Genomic DNA, 24325 nt, shown 5'->3' with positions numbered 1-24325 from the left:
TTTAGATGATTCACATTTGTAATCTCAGCACTTTGGGAGGCTGAGGCTGAGGAAGGAATGAATATCTGAGCAAGCTGTTGTGATTTGCTGAGCTGTTTGATTTGGCTTCACCTTTGTGAATGAATGGAGTCTTAGCTCACTTCTGCCTCCTTGATGCTGAGCTGTTTTGCAACAGCCTCAGCCTCCCAAAGTGCTGGGATTGCAAGTGTGAATCACGGCGTCTAGCCATATTTCTTTTGTTCTTATTTTATTGTGCTATATAATGTACATAAAGTACTAAAGTACACACACACACACACACACACACTCATTTCAGTACTGCCTAGGTCAAGAAATAGAACATTGCTACCACCCAAATGCCAAAAGTGGGGGCTCCTACCTGTGAGCCCCAAATATCTGATCAGTCAATATAGGAAGTTAATTTGCCAAAATTAAGGATGCACACCCTGACACAGCCTCAGGAGGTCCAACAACATGTGCCTAAGGTGGTCAGGGTATAGGTTGGTTTTATATATTTTAGGGAGACATGAGGCATCAATCAGTATTTGTAAGATGTATATTGGTTCAGTCCAGAATGGTCAGACAACTCGGAGCAGAGAGGGGGCTTCCAGGGTCATAAGTAGATAAGAGACAAATGGTTGCATTTTTTTGAGTTTCTGGTTAGCCTTTCCAAAGGAAGCAATCAGATATGCATTTGTCTCGGTGAGCAGAGGGATGACTTTGAATAGAATGGGAAGCAGGTTTGCCCTAAGCAGTTCCCAGCTTTACTTTTCCCTTGAGTTTAGTGATTTTGCGGTCCCAAGATTTATTTTCCTTTCACATAATTACTGGCGTATCCCTACCTATTAGAAGTCATTCATCCTGACTTTTGTAACAATAATTTCTTTGCGTTTAAAAAAATTTCATCATCTGTAGATGCATTTCCAAATAAGATAGTTTATTTTCCTATTTATGAAGACTATTTGAATAAAGTCATACTTTATGAATTTTGTTTTTTCTTCTTTTGCTCAATGATATATTTATGGGAGTCATCCAAATTGTGGCACATAGCTGAGTTCATTCATTTTCATTACTCTAAAGTCCATTATAGGACTAAATCACACTTGAAAAAAATCAATTCAAATATGGGTAGACATTTTTGGGTTGTTTCCAGTTTGGGCCTATTATGGAAAATGCTTTTATGGATATACATACTTATAGAGGTATTTTGGTGCTGGTGTGCACCATTTCTTTTTCCTTTGAGTGAGCACAGTGAACACAATGTGTGCCATTTTTCAAAGATACATTCCTAGGCCTGTAAGTGCTAAGTCATACGTATGTCAGCTTCCTAGGTGGTACCAAACTGTCCGTATACGTCGGTACCTGTCATCCACACAGCTAGCAGTGGAGGAGACCTCCCATTGCTCAGTAACCTTACCAACACTTGGTGTTGTCAGGCTATTGCATTTTTTCTTAGATTTTCTATTTTTTAGAAACAGGATCATGCTCTGTCACCCAGGCTGGAGTGCAGTGGCATGATCATAGCCCACTGTATCCTTGAACTTCTGGGCTGAAGGGATCCTCCCATTTCAGCCTCCTGAGTTGCTGGGACTGCAGGTACATACCACCATGCCTGGCTCATTTTAAATTTTTTTTTGTACAGAAGGGGGTCTTGCTGTGTTGCTTAGGCTGGGCTCAAACTCCTGGTCTCAAGTAATCCTCCCACTTTGGCCTCCTAAAGTGCTGGGATTACAGGCATAAGCCACCATGCCTGTTTAAATTGTTTTTTAGGTTAGAAAAAATGGGCCGGGTGCAGTGGCTCACACCTATAATCCCAGCACTTTGGGAAGCCAAGATGGATGGATCACCTGAAGGTCAGGAGTTTGAGACCAGCCTGGCCAACATGGTGAAACCCTGTTTCTACTAAAAATATAAAACATTAGCTGGGTGTGGTGGCAGGTGCCTGTAATCCCAGCTACTCAGGAGGCTGAGGCAGGAGAATAGCTTGAACCTGGGAGGTGGAGGTTGCAGTGAGCTGAGATCTCTCCTGTTTTTGCGGGGAGGGGTTTGCATTCAAGGGACTCAGTTTTAGAAATATTACAAAATAAAAACCCAGACTCTTCCAGTCCTTTAGTAATTCTTTTAATGGACTAGGAAATCTGTGTTTTATCCTGACTTTTATGATAATGGCTTCTTTGCTTTTTAAAAATGCTTTATCACTCCAGCATGCATCCCTAAACACTATAGTTAAGTTTTATCAGTTAAAAAAAAGATGTCTTTTAAATCTCTTTTAACTACAATTCCCCATATTCTTCTTTCATCTTGCACTTTATTTGTTGAATAAACTAAATTGCTCTGTTAATGGATTCCCATAGCATGGATTTTGTTAATTACATTGCATGGTGTAGTTTAGCATGTTCCCTGTCGTTTGTACTTTCTGTAAATTGGTAGTTGGATTTAGAGTTTTGATTAGATAGGTTTGATTCTTTTTTTTTGGCAAGACTACTATGGAGATGATATTGTGTTGTGTCCTTTTATCAGATGACACACAATGTCACGTATGTGTGTGTGATGTGTGTGTGAGTGTGTATGTTAGCAGCCATTGATACTGATTGCCTAGTTCTATTAACATATTAGGAGTTTCAAATGATATTCTAATTCAATCACTGTTTCTTCATTTATTAGCTTTAATATGTCTATTAAAAGACCCCTCCCTGACTATTTGGCTACTGAATGATTCAGTTCATATATGAAAGGCAGAACAAGTGTCTGGTTCTTTCTCTTTATTTAAAAGTTCTCAAAATAGTTAAGTTGCGTCCTTATCGTACTCCACAGGTGGTCAAAGAGAGTTTTAAAAAAAGTAACAGTTTATATATAACTGAAATCATTTGAAATGCACCAAATATGTTTAAATCCGTTTAAACCCATGGATTTAAACATATTTGGTGCATTTCAAATGATTTCAGTTTTTATTCTTCTTGATGCTTGTGTTCCAATTATTCTGTCTTTGCTAATAAGTGACTCCTGAATTCCTTTAACGTGGCCCTAATGATCATGTGTCGCTTCCTTCCTTTCTATTATGAGATGTCTAGTATAAGACTCATCTTGTACCTTTACTGCCTTAGACATGGAATCAGCCATGATTTCTTTTAATGGATTATAGATTTTAAAATCATGATATTGGCATTAGATATATTCATTCATACTAGGTCGATCATTATTTCTTGGTCTTTTCAGTGGACAGAGCAAGGGAATTTTTAAAGATAAAATACCTTACAAGTTAATATTGATACTTCTCTACTTCAAACTCAGCAATACAAGGTTTAAACTTAATCTCTTCGAATACTTTATCACCTTTCTTCCTTATTGAGAATCGGCTTAACTTGCCTTAACTTGCCAGTGGTTCTTTTGGGCTATGTATAGTTGGGTGAGAGTAGAACTGATTGATCCTGATGGAGTGAATACCGGTGGCATTCTTTGGCGAAAGCTCAGTTCCAAAAGGGTAAGATATTAGGGGTAGTAAGTTAGGCCTGAGCTTCTTCAAGTTATCACTGGACTAGAATTTAGACCATATTAGTAAACTAAATCTAGGACAGGTCAATACTTGGGACTCCAGAACAGGTATAGGGCTGCAACCAGTAACCAACAAGAACCAGGAAGGCGGCCGGGCGCGGTAGCTCATGCCTGTAATCCCAGCACTTTGGGAGGCCGAGGCGGGTGGATCATGTCAAGAGATCGAGACCATCTTGGTCAACATGGTGAAACCCCATCTCTACTAAAAATACAAAAATTAGCTGGTCATGGTGGCGCGCACCTGTAATCCCAGCTACTCGGGAGGCTGAGGCAGGAGAATTGCCTGAACCCAGGAGGCGGAGGTTGCGGTGAGCCGAGATCGAGCCATTGCACTCCAGCCTGGGAAACAAGAGCGAAACTATGTCTAAAAAAAAAAAAAGAACCAGGAAGGCACAGACTGCCAGAGAATCCAGGAGAGTGGCTGGCAGAGGCTGAAGAGGCAGAATGGAACATGGAAATCAATGAAATTCTGAAGGAAGCACAGCATCTTTAAATAACTTATCTAAAGAGTGAAGGTAGGGGGAGGGGTTTGGAGTCTTGCCAAGAGGTCATGGCAACTGCTGGTGGTGGGCAGAGTTCAGGACCTTAAATCAAGACCTGCTAGAGAAAACCAAATGGCTCACATAAATGTATGGTTGATCCAGGAGATGCTGGGGGCACCCACCCACATCTCAGCTACAACCATTTCCATGGATGACAATTTCCAGCTGTCAGCCGCTGCCATTCTTTGCCTGAGGGCACTCTCTCACTGCTGAAACCACTCTACCTGGGCATGCTGTTGATACTAGAGAATTACCAGAGGTTCCTCTACATCCAGGAGCTGCCTCCCAGATTGTATTTTCCAACCAGGTTTGGGTTCCTGTCTCTCCTTGTGCCACAGGCCCACATGGACACTATATTCTAGTCAGTAGGATGTAGTTCTTCCAGCAGGTTATTCTGGTTCACATTTTTGTACCTTTGCACATGCTGTTCCCTCGGCTTCAATTCTCTTCTCCCACGCCAATCTTCTCCAACACTTCCTCTTTCTTATCCTTTAAAAATGGTCTAAATGACCATATCTTTGAAGCTTTCTTCCCTAGTCTTAGGGGCCTTTTTCTTATGTTCTTATGCTGATTTTTATTTATTTATTTATTTTTTATTTTTATTATTTTTTTTAGAGATTGTGTCTCACTTTGTTGCCCAGGCTGATCCCCAACTCCTGGGCTCAATCTGTCCTGCAGCCTTGGCCTCCCAAGATGCTGGCATTATAGGTGTGGCCACAACACCTGGCCCAGTCCCCTTCATTTTGCATATGAGGGAAAAAGGGGAGACTAACATTTATTGAAGTAGATATTTTACATGTTACAAATCCTACAAGATGGGTATTACCCTCATTTTATGGACAAAAGGATGTCACTCATAGAATTCAGTAACCAGCCTAAGGATACAAGCTATGTGCTAGCAGTGGGATTAAAATGTAGGTTGGTCTATGACTTTTAGGCCACTTGTCTTTGGGTAATAACTCCATAACTAACATCCAGTCTGGCACTGCTTTCTGTTTTAATGCTGTAATCTATTTCCTCTGTAGAAATCATATCATCTAAAAAACTCAAACTGACACTACTCAGGAAACTCTTGAAGGTTACATAAAGTCAATCAACAGCCTTCTATTACTCAGCCCTGCTGGACCCCAGCTTGACGGGTGAAATGGCTAAACCAGTGGACTCTGCTGCATTCTGCTTAGATTCCACTGAATGTGTGACTTGGAGATGCAGTGGAGGAGCTCACTTTTCTGAAGGAGGAACTGCTGAGTACAGGACCAGTCAGCAGAGTCCCTTGGGAGAAAAGGGAAATCCATGCTGAAAGGAAATCCATGCTGAGAGGGACTAGGGAAAGAGGATCACCACGTGGGAGAAGAAAGCGGCGAGGGTGTTGGCAAAGACAGCTTTTGAGGGCACGAAGTTGTAAGAGTGTAGGGCAGCAGAGACAGAGCCCTGAAGAAAAATGGAGTCACTGGAAGGTAGTGCTCTGTGGTTGTCATCCTGTGCCACCTTGTGGCCACCTTATCACTTCTCATCAAATGCTCCACTTTCCCTCATTCCCTTTTATATTTCTAATTACTCCTATATCTTGGGAAGTCAAAGTCACTTGAGTTGTTCCCCTAGCAATGCTTAATTTCAGTGGTAGATCTCAAGACAATGATTTCTTTGGACTCTCCTTGGTAATGTGGAAGGAATTAATTGTGGAATACTGAGAGTTACGAGAGAAAGAGGTGGAAAGCAGAGAAAGTTTTCATATATTTCTCCACTGTGCTGCTAACACAATCATAGAGAAACTATTGTTGAGAATTTCCATTATCAATGGATGACAATTCATATTGACCCTTGTATTAAAGTAGAAATGAAAATGGATTCTGATGCTTTTACTGAATTGAAGCAAAAGCTTGTTTGCTTAATTAATGTCCTGGACACCAAGTAGAGCCTATAGCAAGAAAGAAAAAAGTAACTATGAGAAAGAATGCCCCATTGTCCTTGCTCAAAGAATGATTGTGTCAGAGAAACTTCTGTGGTGGCAAGCTGCTGTGGGTTTGGGATTATGGCTCTAGAATAATAATAGTTAATACCTATTTAGCACTTCCAAATGCCAGGTCCTATTCTAAGCACTTTATATCATCAACCTATTCAATTCTCACAACAACCCTGTGAAGTTGGTGCCATTATTATCCCTCTTTTACAGACAAGGAAGCTGAGGTTGAGTAACTTGTCTAGGGTCACCCACACAGTAATCACCGCAGCCGAAATCAGAACCCAGGAGTTTGTGCCAGCAACCACTAGAGTCTTCTGTCTTCCTCATATTCATGTTCTCTTTACAATGTCAAGTTCACATGTGTCTGTGAACTCTGGCCCTTCCTCTGTGTATCCTACTATTTCTAGAGTTGTCTGCCCTACAGTGCCATTTCTCCTGACTAGGAGGTTTTGAGAAAAGGCTTTCACTTCAGCTTTTTCCACTCATCTTCGTTCTCCTCCCACTGCCTCTTTTCCAAACACTCGGTCTGTACTGGTTTGGCAATGAATGGGAATGTCCAAGATATTGTGATATTAAAAAAATGATGGAAGAGTAGGAGTTAGGGAAGGTGAACCCTCAAATGTCTTTCCTTCCCAAGGCTTAGTGCACAGAGAGCCATTCAGATGGATACAAGATAACATCAGAGAACAACATACACCAACCTGCCCACAACCTGTGGTGATACTGAGCTCTTAAGGCCAGTGGATCTGAGGTCCAGACGTTCATAATCTTTCTTGCCCCCTTAAATGGCTTGAAAGCCTAAAATATAATTCATCTAAATTCTAGCAGACAGAGTGACTTGAAACATCAGTAAGGTAGACCAGCTATATGAAAAGAGGAAAGGAAGAGCCAGGAAACAGTAGAAGCCAAAAAACTATTTGAGTTGTTAGAAAATTAAAGAGAATCAGTCTGCTGTTTCTAGTACCCTTCTCTCTGCTATACCATCTCAGAGCTCTATGGAGAACAAGACACTGGACTCCTAATGAAGAGAGATTCCAGCTAAGATTAAAAAACGAAACGAGAAAAACTCCATGGGACTTATGCAGAACTCACTAGGCAGAGTGGCTCAAAGATGTGAAAATTATAGTGACACTGGTTTTATAAGTCAGAGCTCAGATCATCAAAGCACAATGTAACGTCTGTATAGCTCCATAATGGAAAAGGAAGACCTTTCCTTTTATTAATAATGTTCCTGGAAAAGCAACTCTATATATAGGGAACTCAGAGTTACAGTACACTTTGTATAGTCAGAAACAAGCTTGGAAGTGAAGTAAAAAGCAGTATAATAACGTGACCTCAGTGGGAAGTGACCTCAGTGGAATGGAGGCAAAGCCATTGTGAGAATAGGAGAGGTTCAGCCAGGCGTTTTCAGAGGAGAAGGGAAGGGGGTAACACAGTGATTTGAAAAGTACAAAGATGTCGTGTACGTAGGGCTTTAAAAATCAGCATTGTTATTCCTTTCAGAAAATAGACAAGGTCTGCACAGCTAAGAACAACTCCATGCTTTATGTGCATTTGCTGAGAAAACAACTGAAGTAAATCTAAAATAATTCTGACAAAGAACTGACCATAGTCTATGAGTCCTGAAGGTTTCTGAAGAAAGTAGTATACATGCTCTGAGTGTTGATTGGAAGCAAATTCTTTGCGGGTCATTCAGGCATCCTTTCATCCTTCCTCTCCTGGGCCTATGAGTTAACTCAACCATAAGACCCACAAACACACAGCTTAGATTTTCAGGGGCAGGACTAATTTAAACCAGCCACTTCCCCACAAGTTCAATAGCTTTTTTTTTTTCATCTTGTATCCTAATAATGGGCCAGAAAATATCGTCCTTCTACCCATGAAACAGAAGCTTAATTTTAATTTCCTTCTATTTTTCCCCCACTGGTTCAGCTGTTGCCTTTCTTCTTTCAAACTTTTCAATTATTTCCTTTTTCTTTCCTCTCTGTTATCCTTCATTATTCTCGTATTTTCTTCTTGAAACTCTAGTCCCTGCTAGGTCTCACTAGTGTGCAGAATGGGGTTAGCAGAATACCAATCACCTCAATGGTATTCCCTTCCCTCTTCCCCTCTCCTCCTCTCCCTTCTTTTCTCTCCTCTCCTCCTCTCCCTTGATCTCCCCTCCCCTCGCACTCCCTCCTTTCTTTCCTTCCTTTTGACGGTATTCTCTTCCCCAGAAGCAGCATGTTCTCTTCCACTCAGAACCTTACTTCACCAACATGCCCACACCTTCCCTGAACCTGCACAATTACTGACTTTCTCCTAAGACCTGTTGCAACCGTCCCTTCCCAGGACTGTCATTATTAGTATTATTACTGGGTTCTTTTGTTTTTCCGTCTCAGGAGCAAACTCTGGAGTCTTGATCCAGTCACCTCCTCCAGCGCACGCCGGCAGGGTACCCAGCAGGGTGTGAGCTCAGACACGCAGGGGAGACTCCGTGGGCCCCTCCCACATCCCAGCACTCTCACTTACTGGGATTCCTCTGAAACCGCTCTCGGCTTAAAAGTCTCAGCTCCTCCCTTAACTGGAATTTTGATCTTTAGTCACTAACATCCGTGTCACAGGCAAGGGGAAAAACAGCCCCCTTTTCCGTCCAGTTTCTGTTTCCCTAACCCCGCCCTCCCAGGGAAGCGGACCACTCAGCGCGGGCTGATGTAGCAGCACCTGATTGGTGGATCACGGAAAGCGCGCTGGAGAGGGCGGAGCTCATTGGGCGGACTCCCAGGTAGGAGGGACTCTGGCTGCGACTCGGGGCGGCCTGTTGCCAAAGCGAGCGCGGAGGCCCCCAGGCGGCGCGCTGAGCCCCAGGCAGGTCGTGGGAGTGCCAGGGACACAAACCCCGGTTCCTTCAGGAAGCCTTCCAGATCGACGAGGAGAGGTGGGATGGTCGCTTTGGCTCCACCTCGGCCAGCCGGGGGAAGCATTTTTATTCGTCATCCCCAAAGCATTCTTATTATTCACCCTTGAAGTAAAAACCCACTTGCTTTTGACAGGGGCACAAGAAATACTTTTATTTCGTGAGTCAGTGTAATTTCAGTGTAATTGTTTAAAATACGTAAACTCTGAAAAGGTCGGCAATCAGCCTTTCTGTCACTTCCCTACTTTTGGCCTTTTATATGAGAAAAATGCCTTTCCTACTGTGTTGTTTTGTTTTTTTACATACTTCTAGACATTTACATTTTGTTACCTGGGAGCCTACCGTGTTTCCTCCTACGTAGAGGATGGCACCTCGAATCCCTGCCACATTCTGAAAAGTAGGTACAGTTTACCTACTTTCTATTTTCAGATATGTTAAAAGATGCAGAAGGAGTAAAGGAGTGTGCTGAAGTTACTCCTGGTGGGATTGGGGCTGGCCACTGTAAGGGACATTCCCCCCATATTATTTCGAACCCCCTTGGTTTAAAGAGAAAAGACCTGGTTTTCTGTCAGAAGGTGGAGGGCACTGATGGAGGAGGTTGGTAATAAGCAGACAAAAAGGGAAAGTGGGATAATGTACCAGCATTCTTGGATATCCTCAGTGTAAAAATATTTCCCTTTCTTGAGTCGTTTTTGTTTTAATGTATGCATGTATGTATACATTTTAGCAAATAGTCAAAAAGCATTTGGAACTAAGTAGATCAAGAGGCTGGTTAGTGCCATTTTTTTTCCTTATTTTTTTTGAGACAGGGTCTCACTCTGTCACCCAGGCTGGAGTGTGGTGGTACTCTGGGCTCATTGCAGCCTCCACCTCCTGGGCTCAAGTGGTCCTACCACCTCAGCCTCCCAAGTAGCTGGAACTACAGACATGCGCTACCACACCTGAATAATTTTTTTTTTTTTTTTTTTTTGTAGAGACAGGGTTCTGCCATGTTGGCCAGGCTGGTCTCGAATTCCTGAGCTCAAGTGATCTGCCCATCTTGGCATCCCAGAGTGCTGGGAAACAGCGCCCAATGTGGGACTTGAACCCACGACCCTGAGATTAAGAGTCTCATGCTCTACGAACTGAGCTAGCTGGGCACCCCATTTTGGAATTTAAAAAGAAAAGAAAATATGACTATTAAGGAATGTACTGGTTTTCTTATGTAACTTGGAAAGTGATTCCAAAGAGGAATACCATGAACATTCTGATTAGTGTGGTAGGGTCACCTGGAATTAGATATGCAGCTTCCAAGGGGTGTCCTTTGAAAAGCAATCCTCATTAGGATGTCTAAATTCTGATAGTTAAAGTTAGTCCATCTTTCCTTCTTTCCTTCTCTCTCTCCTTATCTCATTTTCACACAAATGATTTGGGGAAATGGCTTAATAGAGTCATTTCATTTAAAGCTACTTTAGAATATAAAAAATATATAAATGTGGAGTGTATTACTATTATTTTAGGCATTGCCAAATTTATTACCGAAATTCTTAGTCCAGATGAAACCCTATCTCTACCAAAAAATACAAAAAATTAGCCGGGCTTGGTGGCACACGCCTGTTATGCCAGCTGCCAGGGAGGCTGAGACATGAATCACTTGACCCTGGGAGGTGGAGGTTGCAGTGAGCCAAGATTGTGCTCACCACTGCACTCCAGCCTGGACTAAAGAGTGAGGCCCTGTCTCAAAAAAAAAAGGAAAAAAAAAAGAATTCTTCTTAGTCATCACTGATTATATCTTGTGGTATTCAGATTAAACGAGGCTATAGATACATCACTGAAAAAAATATATAGATAAAAATGGAAAACATTGAACAAAATGTTTTCCTATTGACTTTGTAATTTGAGAATTTAAAAAAAATTTTATTTCTGCAACCTTGAAATTTGTAGGGATTCCTAATATTCTTTAAATTTTTAGTACCGATGTTGTTAATGAAATGTATAGCTTGAATTGCCAGAATTTGGGGGGTTTTGGGTCAAAAAGAGTCAAATATTTGCAGTTTCATACGATTCAACCTACTATATGAAGAGGGAAAATTTTATTTAAAAATATTTTCGAGTTAATCCTTTCTTGTTATAAGTGATTACCTAATGTATTGATTTTATAAGTTAAGATTTTATATACTTACAGCAGGACCCACTTAGACTTTACCAGACTTTTCTGTTTTGCACATGTGTGGTATGATATCCTGACTAGAAATTCAGGAATTTAAGGGCAACTAGAAATCTTTCAGCACATGTCTTTCACAGCATTAACCACAATCCTCCCTGACAAGTTGGAGGTTACTGACTTTGAAACATAGCCAGATGCTGGAAACCCAATGTGTATTCTTTCCATGACCCTTAGAAACTGGCCTGTTTCCTATTAATGATTTTTTTGTTTTGTTTGAGGCATGTTATGGTCCATTTTCCTGGTTAATTTCCAGATCTTCTGCCATTCTTCTTGTACAACTCATTTTCTTTGTGGTGGGTCTTAGCAAAAGAAACTGTGTACAGAAAAGGGGCTTCTGGAAATTATCATGTTTCAGCGGCAAAATTGTTTAAACATCTGACAATCATTTACAACCAAACATCTCTGGTCTCATCCATGGAAAATATCACACATAGCAGAGAAAATTGAAAAGAACTGGCAGAAGATATCTGTTGTGTTTGCATTGTGCACTGTTCAAATGGGTTCCTAGGAAACCTCAGACCAGGGTTATTTAACTTATTGGGTATGTTCCCTTATTCTGAAAGTGTGGGATCAGAGTCTGGTTTTGAAGGTGAACTTGAGAAATAATTAGTCCATCCTCCTCCTGTCTGGAAACTTGGCATCGTGATGGACATAGAGCCTGACTCCAAGGGGCAAATGGAAGCTCTTTGAAATTCTTGGACAGGCAGAATGTCTTCTGCCATCCCAGAATGCCCTCTGCCTGCCCAAGAACCTTGTACATGAGGTGTAGTCTCAAGTACCATTGTGCTGAGGGCTCTGTTGAAGGAGCAACTCCATATGGTTTGGACCAATTGTTTGTCAACGTAGGGAGTAAGCCTGACCTTTTAATTCTTGGTTAGGAACTTTGACTGTGTCTTGTCTTTGGGAGTCCATTGGCCTGTAGATTTCTCTAAGTCCGTTTTTCCAGGGTTGTTTTTGAGAAGAAAAACCTGTAGGAAGCCCTGGTTAGCCTGAAAATAAGCCTTCAAGGTGAATTGGTTTAATCCTAGGATATGACCAGCCTTTAGCTCACAATGACATTTCCATCTGCTTTAAAGACATGGAACTAGGTAGGGATAAGAAGATTCTGCAGTCTTTTAGAAACACGCTTCTGAGGGGAATAGTAATAACTCCTTTCTCTAATATAAGAAATGTGAAGTTATTGTTGAGCCTGATGGGAGATATTCTTCTAGTATATAAATCACACTATTATTAATGTGATCTGCAGGATAAGAAACTTTGGCATAATTAGGGAACAAATCAGTCACTCATAAGACATACAACCAGAGAAAATCAGGCTTCATTAGTTTGCTTATGATGTGACACTCCCAGTTAATAATTATAGTTGCCTTAATTGAACCTCATATGGCAGTTTTCTGCCTATCAACTGAGCAGGAAATAGATTTTTGTTTCATGCCTGTGATCTTGTACTAATTAATGTATGAAATGCCTTTCTTTACTCAAGCATGTTTGCATGTCTTTAAACCAGTGCTATCCAGTTGATACACAGTGCCATCCAGATATGTAATTTAAAATTTTCTAGTAGTCCCATTAAAAAATAAAAACAGATATCCTGAAATTTTAACAACATACCTTATTTAACTGGATATAGCCAAAATAGTACCATGTCACTGTGTAATCAATATAAAAATCATTAATGAGATTTAAAAATTATTATTTTTATATGAAGTCTCAGAAATCTAGTGTGAATTTTACATGTGCAGTGCATATCAATTTGGACTAGCCTAATTTCAAGTACCAATGGCCACATGTAGATAGTGGCTGTTGAACTGTTACTTTACTCTATCTCTATTTAGGCAGAGGATTTTAGAGAAGAGCGGAAAATGGGGCAGGAAGGAGAAAGGAAAAAAAGAGCCCCTATTGAATAAAGAGAATCCGGGGCACCAAATCTCCCAACGTAAGCATCCCCTAAAGGTTTGATTTCCTTTATTTAACACCCTAGCAGGAGATTGTTGTAATCGGAACAGTCTTATATACTCAATATCTGCCTTAAAAAATTTGAAAACTGAGAATAGGTGGTTTTGGTCTGAGGATGAGAATGGACTTTGGTGATGGGGCAGGTAGACCTGAGTCCAAGCCAGTCCCGCTGGGTCTGAGCTGTGAGCTTATGCAAATCTGTAGCCGTTTTGGCTACACTCTAATAATAGAAACCCAATAATGGAGACAAAAATGCTAGTCTTGCAGGGTTTTAGTGGGGATTAAATTAGATTCCTTCGTGAATGTACCTCGTAGAGTCAGTGTGGGAGGCGGTCAGTCTCCTGGTGCTGTTATCTTCCTCTTACTCCATTTGTTTTTCTGATCAGGGCACTTTTCTCAGCCTTTCCTCCCTGTATTTCCCTCTTTCAGGATTTGAACTGAGTTCCTACTCTACATTCCCAGAATTAAGGAAAATACTAGAGTACTTACTCCTTTACGTTCACTACTCTACCTTCCCACTCTGCGTTTTCAGTTTCTGCCACACATCCTGCTCATAGGCTTTAGTTGTGATTGTGTTATGAATATAAAAAAACTTATTGTTGAGGCATCAGTAATAATGATAACAGCAATTCAGTGACTACCTAATCCAAATCCATATGAAATGTTCCATTAAGTTGCTCTAAATTTGGTGAAAAGACCAGCAGTACTTCTGTTTCTGCTCAGTGGGTGGCAGCATTGTCTAAGTCACTGATCTCTGAGCGGCTGATCTGTCAACCTGTTTCCTTTTTGATGCTACAGTTGTAATTATCTGTGGTTCATTTTCTTAACCTGGAGAACTTTTTCTTCTCGTCAAAAAGTCTAGGGTAACTGGCTTTGCGTGGTGGTGTGTGGACTGTAATCCTAGCTACTCAAGAGGCTGAGGCAGGAAGAATGCTTGAGGCCAGGAGTTTGAGACCAGCCTGGGCAACATAGTGAGACTTCGCCTCAATTAAGAGAAAAAAAGTCTAGGGCACCAGACTACCATGCCAGGGTGCCTATTAAGCCCCACTGGGGCTGGGTCCCTGGTAGGGGCCTAGGAGATTGATGGTAGGAAAGAACACTTTCCAGTAGGAGATCCCCAAGGGTCGAGATGTGAGGAATGAGGGGGTGCAGAGACGGACCCAGAAGGCTGGATGAAAACTGGAACAGCTTCTTAGACAGAGACTGCTGACAGGGACCAAAGACTGGTCTTCTGGTAGGTTCCCTGTAATAACTGGGAGCGATTTTGTTGCTCTCATCCCCCCTTAGTAAGATGTGTCATCTTTAAATTAGAAGGATACATTTGAAAAAAATGTTCTGTGTTTTTAAATATTTTGTCACCTGGAGTTTCTATGCATCTTCTCTCCCCCAATACAATGAGAGTTGGTATTCTGAATGACAATCCTAGGGACTCACATTATCCAACTATTTGAATTAAAGAGAGTCTAATTATATTTGCAGACTTAAAGTTCTTTCAGGCTTTCCTTTACATTTCATCAGGTGAGTTCGTTAGACTTATATGGTGTGGATCAAGTAGATCCACAGATCCAGAGAACATTTGGAGAATGTAGGAAAGACACCAAAGACAAAATAAAATTTAAAAAAGCTTTGGTTTCTTTTATTTAACACCCCAACAGGAGATTGTGATCAAATATCCCATTAGCTTTAAAGACATATATCTTAGAAATTAGGATAGAAACTATTAGTTATTATTCCAGAGGATGGACTAAACCAGAAAAACTTTTTAAGTCAAACTACATGAATTCTGTGACTAACCATGCTAACAAAAAAGAGAGCAGGAAACCACTAGGATTATCTTGGTTTGTCTGCATTCAGTCATTTATTTATATATCAAAAAAATTGGGCTGGGCATGGTAGCTCACACTTGTAATACCAAGACTTTGAGAGGCTGAGGCAGGTGAATCACCTGAGGTCAGGAGTTCGAGACCAGCCTGGCCAACATGGCAAAACCTTGTCTCTACTAAAAATACAAAAAAAACCAAACAAGCCAACAAACCAGGCTCACATCTGTAACCCCAGCACTTTGAGAGGCTGAGGCAGAACGATTGTTTGAGTCTAGGAGTTCAAGACCAGCCTGCGCAACACAGTGAGACCTTGACTCTAGAAAATATAAAACTAGCTGGGCATGGTGATGTGTGCCTTTAGTACTAGGTACTGTGGAGGCGGAGGTGGGAGGAGTGCTTGAGCCTGGAAAGCCAAGGCTTCAGTGAGCCGAGACTGCACCACTGCACTCCATCCTGGGTGACAGAGTGAGATCTTGCCTCAAAAAACAGAAAAAACAAACAAACAAACAAAGCAAAACTAGCCATGCAAGTGGCTCAAGCCTGTAATCCCAGTACTTTGGGAAGCCAAGGTAGGAGGATCACTTGAGCCCAAGGGGTCAAGGCTGCAGTGAGCTGTGATCATACCACTGCACTCCAGCCTGGATGACTGAGCAAGACCCTGTCTCAGAAAAAAAAAAAAATTAAGTACCTGTCATGTGCTGTGTATTATGCAAGAGGGAAGGCAGAGGAAGGAGACTTGAACAATGAATGAAGCACAGTCCTCACTTGTAAGTCCTTACAACTTACTGGAGAAGAGAGACAAGCAAACCAATAATTCTAATGTGGTAAGTGCCACAATAGGGAAATACACTTTGTTATAGAAATAGGGAGAAAGCCACCTACCTGCTCACTAGTAGCCAGGAAAGCCTTCACAGGGAGGTGACACAAGGTGTCTTTAATGGCAGATAAGAATTATCCAAATTCGGTAAGGGAAGTTGGAAGAAGGCTATTCGAAAGAAATGTGCAAAGACATTTGTAGTAGGTTGCTCAGTATTTGTGAGGGATGGCAAGTACATTGATATGAACCAGAGGGTGTGAGTGCACTGGGGAATGGGAGAATGATGGGAAATGAGTTTGGACAAAAGCAGGAGTGAGATAATGTTGGGCCTTTTGCGCCATGTCTAGTAGTTTGGCATTGTATCCTATAGGATTTGATGACAAATGGGGGATGATTCCCAAGCTTCTAATTTGGATGACAGAATGCATGTTGGGAATACAGAGGGGCAGGTTGTGGGCGGTAAGAAAGACAATGAGTTTACTTTGGGACTTTGAGGGATCCTGCCCAGGTGACAACTGATATATAAAACTGGCTATCAAGAGAGAGATCTAGATTTCCAGTCATAGATTTTGTTCAATAATAATTACCATTTACTGAGGACTTACTGTGTACCAGAATTTGTATTAATCATCATGTTAAATCCTCTTAACAACTCCATAACCACATTTTACAGATGAGGAAGACCAAGGTACATGACTTGTCCAAAGTCACATGGCCAGCCAGAGGTAGAGCTGGAATGTGAACAGAGGCTGATACTAGCATCTGCATTCTTAACTACTGCTTTCTCCAAGAGCCATCCACATGAAAGTGGTAACTGCAGCAACAGGTATAGATGAGACTTCAGGGACAGGATATACAATGAGAACAGTACATGACTGAGACTGCAGCTCTGGAGATGCAGCCATTTGTGGGACAAGTAGGAAAAGGGGAGCTCATGGAGATGGAAAGAGTTGCCACAGAGGGAAGAGGAAAATGAGGAATGGATACTGTTTAGAAACCCAAGAGGAAAATTTCAAGGAGGAGAGGGTCAACAATGGCAAATATCACAGAGATAAGGTAACTGAGACCAAACAATAGCTTTGGTCTTCCAAAGACATTTCTGTGACTTCCTGGCACCAGGCCCATGTTTCCAGTGGATGACCAAACATCAGCATTTGGGATTGCTACAGGCATCTTCACTTTCTGAGTTCCTTTTCTGTTGATAATATGATTATCTTCTCAGACATCCAGAATACATCTGTCGGGATGATCTTCGATGTCCTTCTTCCACATGGCCACCAATGAACAAATCATGTTGGCCCCAGTGTTTCTCACATCTACCTCCTCCTCCTCTCCATGCCCTCTCGGACACCACAGTTCTTTGCTTTTTACCCACACCATGGCATTTCTATCCTGACTGGTCTTGACTCTTCTCACAGTCTCCTCTCATCTGCCTTGCCTGATTAATCCTTCTGAAGCCTTGCCCTCACCACGCCACTCCCCAGCTCAGAAACCTTCAGTGGCTCTTGTTTATGGCATACATTGCAAATTCTTATTGAAAGCCATCTATAAAATGGCTCTCGCTTATTTTTCCACCCACCTCCCCAAATTTTGTGCCTTGCAGCCTATTCTCCAGCCAGACTGAAACAAATGTTTTGTTTCCTGCGTTTGCTTTCTTAGATTGATTGCCTAGAACAATCTTTCCACCTGGATGCACTTTCCTTTCATCTTTCAGGTTCAAATCCTGTCTACCCTTCAAAGGTCATCTCAAATACTATTTTCCTCTCTGAAGTTTTTCCAGACTCCTTCCATCAGAAATAATTTCAGCCTCTCTGAACTCACATGTGTGTGGCACTTTATACCCCTCTTAGGGGAATTAATGCTTTCTACCTTATTTTTTTGGGGGGGTAGTGGTGGGGAGGATTATATATGTCTTAGTTTTTGAAGAGAGGGTCTATTTTTAAGTTACTTTTTTAATTCCTCACTTTGCTTGCCACATTGGTATTCTATATGTGGGTGTTTTCTTGAATATTTATTTACTGAATGAAAGGATAGTTTTGGCAATGAGAGCAATTCAATGGATAGTTGGTGTCAATGTCAGAAACTGTGCAAACTCTGGGTATTTCTTTCTTAATTATATCTTTAGACAGAGACTTTCTAGTGCCCTGACATCTCAGCTAGATGGTAAAGACTTATAGCTAAAGTTTGAGAAAAGTTCATTTTGGGTAGTGTCAATGTCTGTTACAGAAGGATTTAAGCAGATACTTGGTTCCTTAGATATGCTCTAAAGAGCTACATTTTCTTATTTGGGGAAAAACTGCAGTTCTCTGGAGCATGTCAACATCTAGTCTGGTTATTTTTGAAATGTTTAATGTACTCATCCTCTGCAGAGGCAATGTTAAGAACGTGCCTTTGAAGGTGGGTAGATAGCAAGGTAAAAGGAAAAGGTGCTTTTCTTTGGAATGGAATCCTGGATCTCTTGGAAATATCTTCATGTTTGGTGACTGTATACTATTTCTAGATTTTTCCCTTGACTCATAGATAGAACTAGATTAGGGAGTTAGAAGCTGTAGTCAGGACACTGGACCCAGTTTGGTGGTGCCTGTCTGTCCTGCTTGTGAAATTCAATCTAGAGTGTGGAGTTTCCGTGGCTGAGCCTTCTGTCCTGCATGGGTCTCTTTGGCCTTCTCTGGCCTTTGAGTTATTGTCTAGCCACATGTGGATAAGCTGCTTGTTAAACAAAACACAGCGGAACTCAAGGGAAGCATCAGTGGAAAATGTCTTATGGCATTGCATTTATTTGGGTTTCAATGTCAAGTTTAAAGTTTATAATTTGAGCACGTGAACAGTTGGAGTTCTTGGCCTCTTCCTTGATTAGGCAGGGCTAAATTGATCCTTTGGGCAAAAAAAAAGAAGGACTATTGAATTGCTCTCTTTGCTAGATCCTATACCAGGCAGATAATAAACAGCAAATTTAATTTCTCTTGGTCTTCTTTAATGAAGATAGACATATATACAGCCTTTCTTATCCATCTTTTTCCCTCTACTCAGTGATTGGTTAGCCAGTAGGCAGTTGTGAACCAAAGTAAATGCCACATCTTCATCAAAAGGTGAAGCACAGCCAATTCTGGGGGAGGGGAGGAAAAGATACCCACCACCTGCTGCATTTCTTGAGCAGGTGCTGCAGGGGCTGATTTTTTTTTTTCCATGCCTGGGCCATAGGTACCCATATCCCACATGAGAAGCTCAAAGATTAAGAAGGTCCTAGCTCTGGGTGTTACCCTCTGTTAAATTGAATATTACTTTGTGCTTTCATCCTCTCTCTCTTTATATCCCCTTTTACCCAATCTCTGACTTATTCACAATTACACCTTCCTACATGGAATCTAAAGGGTTTGATTTGGAATCATTTTCACTGCAAATCAGTAAATTCACATGTGTTCACAATTTTTTCATATTCTATTTTAGAAGGAGTGGTTTTGGTATTTTTGTGTAATCACTCTAGTACTTTTCCTTAATTCTTTGTTTCTTTGGTTTTGAGTTCTACATGCTTTTCTCTTCTAATTTAGACCCCTTTATTTCCTGTCCTCTTTTAACCTGTGTCTGATGCCTTTGCCTGCTGTTCATTAGAAACCTGGAAGTGGCAGGGGCCTTGATTTATAGAATAAGAAATTAGATGGGACTCTTTTTAAAAGAGGGGCTCAAGTCAGAAACACCTTTTGTGCTTAGTCAGAAATTTTATAAATATTATATGGAGCTTGGAGTTTAGACATTTTACATAAAGTCTGGAGTTGAGAATTAGGAATTTAATTATAACTGATGGCCTAAAGACTCTGGATTCCAATTTATGGAGTATGCCAAAATGGGTTGGTAGAATCAGGTGACTCACTGCACAAGCAAAGGTAACCAACCTTTAAGACGTTAGTCAAGATTGTGAAGAGTGACAAACTTAACAAACAAACTATATCTCCAAGTAGCTGATTAAACTTTCTATAATGACGTTGAATCATGTATATATAATATTCTAACCAATGGAAAGAATTAAAGTCAGTGGGATTAGAAATCATGTACATAAAGCACTTTATGATTTGTTATTCCTATGACAAAACATGTTTTCTCATTGAATCATCACCATACCCTTGTGAAGATGGCATTACTGTGACCCCATCTTATACATAAAGGAACAGAGGCCAGAAAGCTTAATTGCCCCAAAGTCACATGCAGTGACTGAGACAATTCAGGTCATCTGACTTCAGATCTCAGCCTCTTTCCATATATTTAAGTCTTTATCTTGGTGAGGAAATGTGACAAAGACAAAAAAAATTAACATATGCACATTCAGAATCTTTCCATTCCTCCTGCCTTCTAAAAGAAAGTAGGTTTCTTGGATGGGCAGCTGCTTTTGTTATGTGGTATCTGATAATGAGAAGGGAGAATTGAATGATTGAGCTACGTTGGTTAGGGCAGAGAGGTACTGGAGGGAGAGAAGAATATTCCAGAAAGGGAAACAGGAAGGGGGTGACAGCAAATGCAGGCTGAGATTTGAGAGCTAGTTTTTGGGAGTTTGGGGGAGTGTGAGACATGAAATTCGTGGCACGTCTGTTCTCATGAGAGAGTAGGAAGAGGATGGGAAAGAGGGTCTTGAGAAGTTTTATTTTTATTATGAAAGGAATGCTCCCTTGGTGCCTTTTAAAGAAATTGCAGTAACAATTTCAGTGGCTTTTCAGATCTCTTTGAAGGCTAACTTGTTCTTTCTTTAGATTTAATGCTTCTCTGCAACTGACCTACCTTTATGTGTGTTACATGGGCTCATTAACGTGCAGTATGTGAGCCCAGGTTTTCACTTTCTCATGTGCAGTAGGTAGGGAAAGAGAGGTCAACAGTGTATTGAATCCAAACTCAACAACGCCAGAGAGAACTCTGAGGAATAAGCAAAGGACAAGTTGCCTCAGCTCTCTTGTTGGAGGCCGCAGTCAGGCCCGAGGTAAAGTCTCAGGTGTGCTTTGTGAGACTTCTCACTTCACAGGTTCTTCTTTTCTTCTTGTACTTAGGAAATTCTTCTTGGTGCTAACCTGATCCTTCTGTAATTGAGTAATGATAATGAATATTCTTTTATTCACAGGAAGAGAAACAGCACAGCTTTAAAGGGAGTTCCCCCACCCGCCCCCCCCCCCCCAGTTTTCTCCTATTTCAAAGTTTGTGGTAAGCATGGTCTTGTGACTGGATTCTACTGGTGTAATAGTCTAGACACCAGCGGTGGCCATGGGTCATAAACTGGGTACAGAAATGTGCTGCCTTGGCTGAACCATTGATCTTGTCCCAGGAGAAAAGCCACTGAGTCTCAGCTGAGTCAAGGCTAGGAACAGGAGAATCTGAGGCCAAAGGTAGACCCTGGCATATGACTTATCTAAACATCTGGGGACTTTAGGTTTGATTTTGTTGAGATTTGGTACTTTATCTGCAAGCTTCAGACTGTTAGTTCAGGGTTAGGAAGCTGATTATTCATTAATTTTATACCAGTGTTCAGAATAGACTAACTGACAGATCAAGAGCCTGTAGTTTGAATAGGAGTGGAAGCAAGCACCATTTCTTCTGTCCCTGGAGGTACTTCCTGTGACGACATGAAGTAACTAGGCTTGCAAAATCACGTACATTATTCATTCCAAAATACTGGCCAGTGCTTGATCAATACCATTATTTGGGGGCATCTTTTTCATAGCTTTTCCTCTGGTTGCCTACTGATTTGCAACTTCATCTTTCTTAAGATAACTACTTCAAAAGGAACTGCTGTCATTTGGATGAACAAATCTTGGTATGTGAGTTTTTAAAAAGTTGTCCACATTATGGTTTCACCTTGCAGGTGTTTGTTTTTGTCTTAAATAGGACTCTTTGGGTTGTAAGCAACAGTTAAAAAGTTATTTTAGTCTAAGCTGCTATAACAAAATACCATAGGCCAGGTGGCTTATAAACAACATAAACTTATTTCTTCCTGTTCTAGAAGCTGGGAAGTCCAAGTTCAAGGTGATGGCAGATTGGTGTCTGTCCAGTAAGGGCTTGTTTTATGGTTCACAGATGGCGGCTATTTGTTGTGTCTTCACGTGGCAGATCAGGCCTCTTTTATAAGAGCACAAATCCTATTAATGAGGGCTCTATCCCATGACCTAATCACCTCTCCAAAGGTCCTACCTCTTAGCTAATACCATCACCTGGAAGATTAGGATTTGAACATAAATTCTCAGACTATAGCCAGTCAAACTAAAGTAAAAATGGCAATTTAATTCCTCATGTGACTGAGAAGACCATAGGTATATTCGTAAGGCTTGATTGTGTCTTGAGGGCCCATCTGTCTTCACCTCTCAGCCTGGCCTCTTCCTGGTTGGCTGCAATTTTGTCTATGTTAGCAAGATAGTCATCAGCACAGACCTCAAGAGATAGGAGTAACTGGAAGGGCTTAAATCATTTGGAACTAGTCTGAGAAGTCTTATGACCTTGCTATGCTTTGGTTCCCTCATCTGTAAACTGAGATAATAACACCACATCCATATAGTATTAAGTGAATATTTAATGAGCTAATGGAAGATGTATACCTCCACAATCAACATGAGCTTTGAAGTCACACCTGGTTCCATCACTTATTCAGTTACTTGTATGAGGATACTTATAACACTTGGTCATAGGCTGTTTGGGATTTAAGATGCTAGAGTGTCTATAAAACCCCTGATAGGGCATCTCACACACTGAGCCACCAGTAAATAGTAGCTATTAATTGAGTAGAATTTTGAGAAATGACCATTAATGACTTGAATGTAAAGGTAAACTCAGGCATGGGTGGGGAAGGAGATGGGCAGTGATCCATAAAGGGGGCACTTTGGGCTTGGGGCAGCAAGGTCAGCTTGGGCAGCACCCAGGGGTAGACATGGGGCTCTTACTCTTTGTGTTAGAATTAAGATAAAAACAGACACACCAAGTGATGGTCTGGGGAAGAGCTTGTCAGCCAGACAAGAAGGTAGCATCTTTGGAAGAGAGCTCTAGTTCCATCAGGGAGGCTATGTTTTTGGAAAGATTCTTTTTGTAGAGTTTCAGTACTTAGCTTAGTGTTCATTGCACTGACTTGAATTGTCTCTAAAGTCAGAGAGAGTCCTCTTAATATTCTTGATGGTGGCAAATGTTCCGCTTATGAGGTGGATTCTACAGTTCAGAGCCAAATCTAATGAATTAGGTAGGGGATAAAGCCAAGTAATTCTCATTCAGATTAAAAAAGAAGACCAAACTAGTGTGATTATTTGTTTTTCCCTCTGGCTTAAACTGGCGTTTGAAAACAACAGTATAAGTTATATACCGTTTTAGCAATCAGTGTCATAATTTTATATTTTACATGTGGAATATATTAACTCAATAAATTGTGTATACTTGCTAGACACTAGGCATGATAGTAGGTGCTAGAGTTACAAAGTATTGCTTTTTAGAGAACCAGTGGTTGTTGGGGAGAAACCAGAAGGTCAGTCATCATAATGAAGCAAGATCAGACTTGTGGAGTTTGTTCAGGTTCTAGGAGCTGTCCCTGCAGTGGGAATGGGTGAGTTGGGGCAGGCTGGTGTCTGGGAAGTTTTAAAATAGCAGTGATACTTAAGCAAGAAGTTGAAGGATGAATATGGATTTATAAAATAAGCAGGGTGTAGAGATGTGCGTGTGTATGTGTTTCATAAAGAAAGACATGCATGTGCAAAGGCCTGGAGGCTGTTGATGTAAGCAGAATGTTTTGAGGATAGAGGAAACACTTGAAGGGCATTTTTTCTCCATTAGTTGAGGCCAGGACAGGCGTTCTATATCTAATGTCTAACTACGGTTAGGATTTGAAGAATCTAAGATGAGATGGGGTTTCACTCTGTTGCCTAAGTTGGAGTGCAGTGGCTATTCATAGTTACAGTTATAGCACACTGCAGCCTTGAAATCCTGGACTCAAGCTGTCCTTCTGGCTTGGCCTCCCAAGTAGCTAGGGCTACAGGCACATGAGACTGTGGCTGACTAATACATCTCATCTAAAAAGTCAGCAAATAAAAGGCAGCTGAGAGAAAGCCATGGTTCCTACCTGATCACCCTCCCAATAATCCTGTGAGGATTTTACAGATGGGGACCCTGACGTTCAGTGGGTTTAAGTGATTTCCCTAAAGTCTCTGCTAGGAAGAAGCAGAACTGGGCTTTCCACTGGAGTCTGCCTCACTGCAAAGCCCATGACAAATTATGAACATAATTTCCTCTTTATCTGATGACTCGGGACTTTGTCTCACCTCAGGACAACTCTTCTGAACATGAGATTGTCAGGTAAAGGTTGGTAGCTGGAGATGTAGCAGCAGGTGCAGGGGTCTGAGCACATGGACTGGCCATAGGCAGTGTCCAGACTAGTGGTTCTCTGACATCAGAGTGCCTAAGCATCTCTGGGGGGACTGGTAACGGTTCAGATTCCCAAGCCCCGCTTCAGGGGTCTGCCTTGTTATGAAGCACCTAGGGTGACTCTGATGCAGACGGTACGTGGTTCACACTTTAACATCGCTCTGAATGAATTTCTTGTATGAATTTGGTTCTCCCTCCCT

General features: G+C 41.3%; 1 protein-coding gene and 1 non-coding gene across 2 annotated transcripts in view; one reads left to right on the top strand and one right to left on the bottom strand.

Moving 5' to 3' along the window:
* Positions 1–8927: 8927 nt before the first annotated feature.
* RXRG (retinoid X receptor gamma) overlaps positions 8928–24325 on the top strand; it is a 195545-nt gene continuing 180147 nt past the window's right edge. The window contains exon 1 of the mRNA XM_012468899.3: positions 8928–8974. The gene's annotated coding sequence lies outside the window, so the exon portion shown is untranslated. The remainder of the gene's footprint in view (positions 8975–24325) is intronic.
* Positions 10020–10092, bottom strand: TRNAK-CUU (transfer RNA lysine (anticodon CUU)). The gene has a single exon. It is a non-coding gene; the product is annotated as a tRNA-Lys (tRNA).

This window comes from Aotus nancymaae, unplaced genomic scaffold, assembly GCF_030222135.1.
Source record: "Aotus nancymaae isolate 86718 unplaced genomic scaffold, 86718_ANA_hifiasm-v0.15.2.pri h1tg000108l, whole genome shotgun sequence".
NCBI classification, from domain to species: domain Eukaryota; kingdom Metazoa; phylum Chordata; class Mammalia; order Primates; family Aotidae; genus Aotus; species Aotus nancymaae.
Note: the sequence above shows the minus strand (reverse complement) of the source record. Positions and strands in the feature narration are given on the sequence as shown.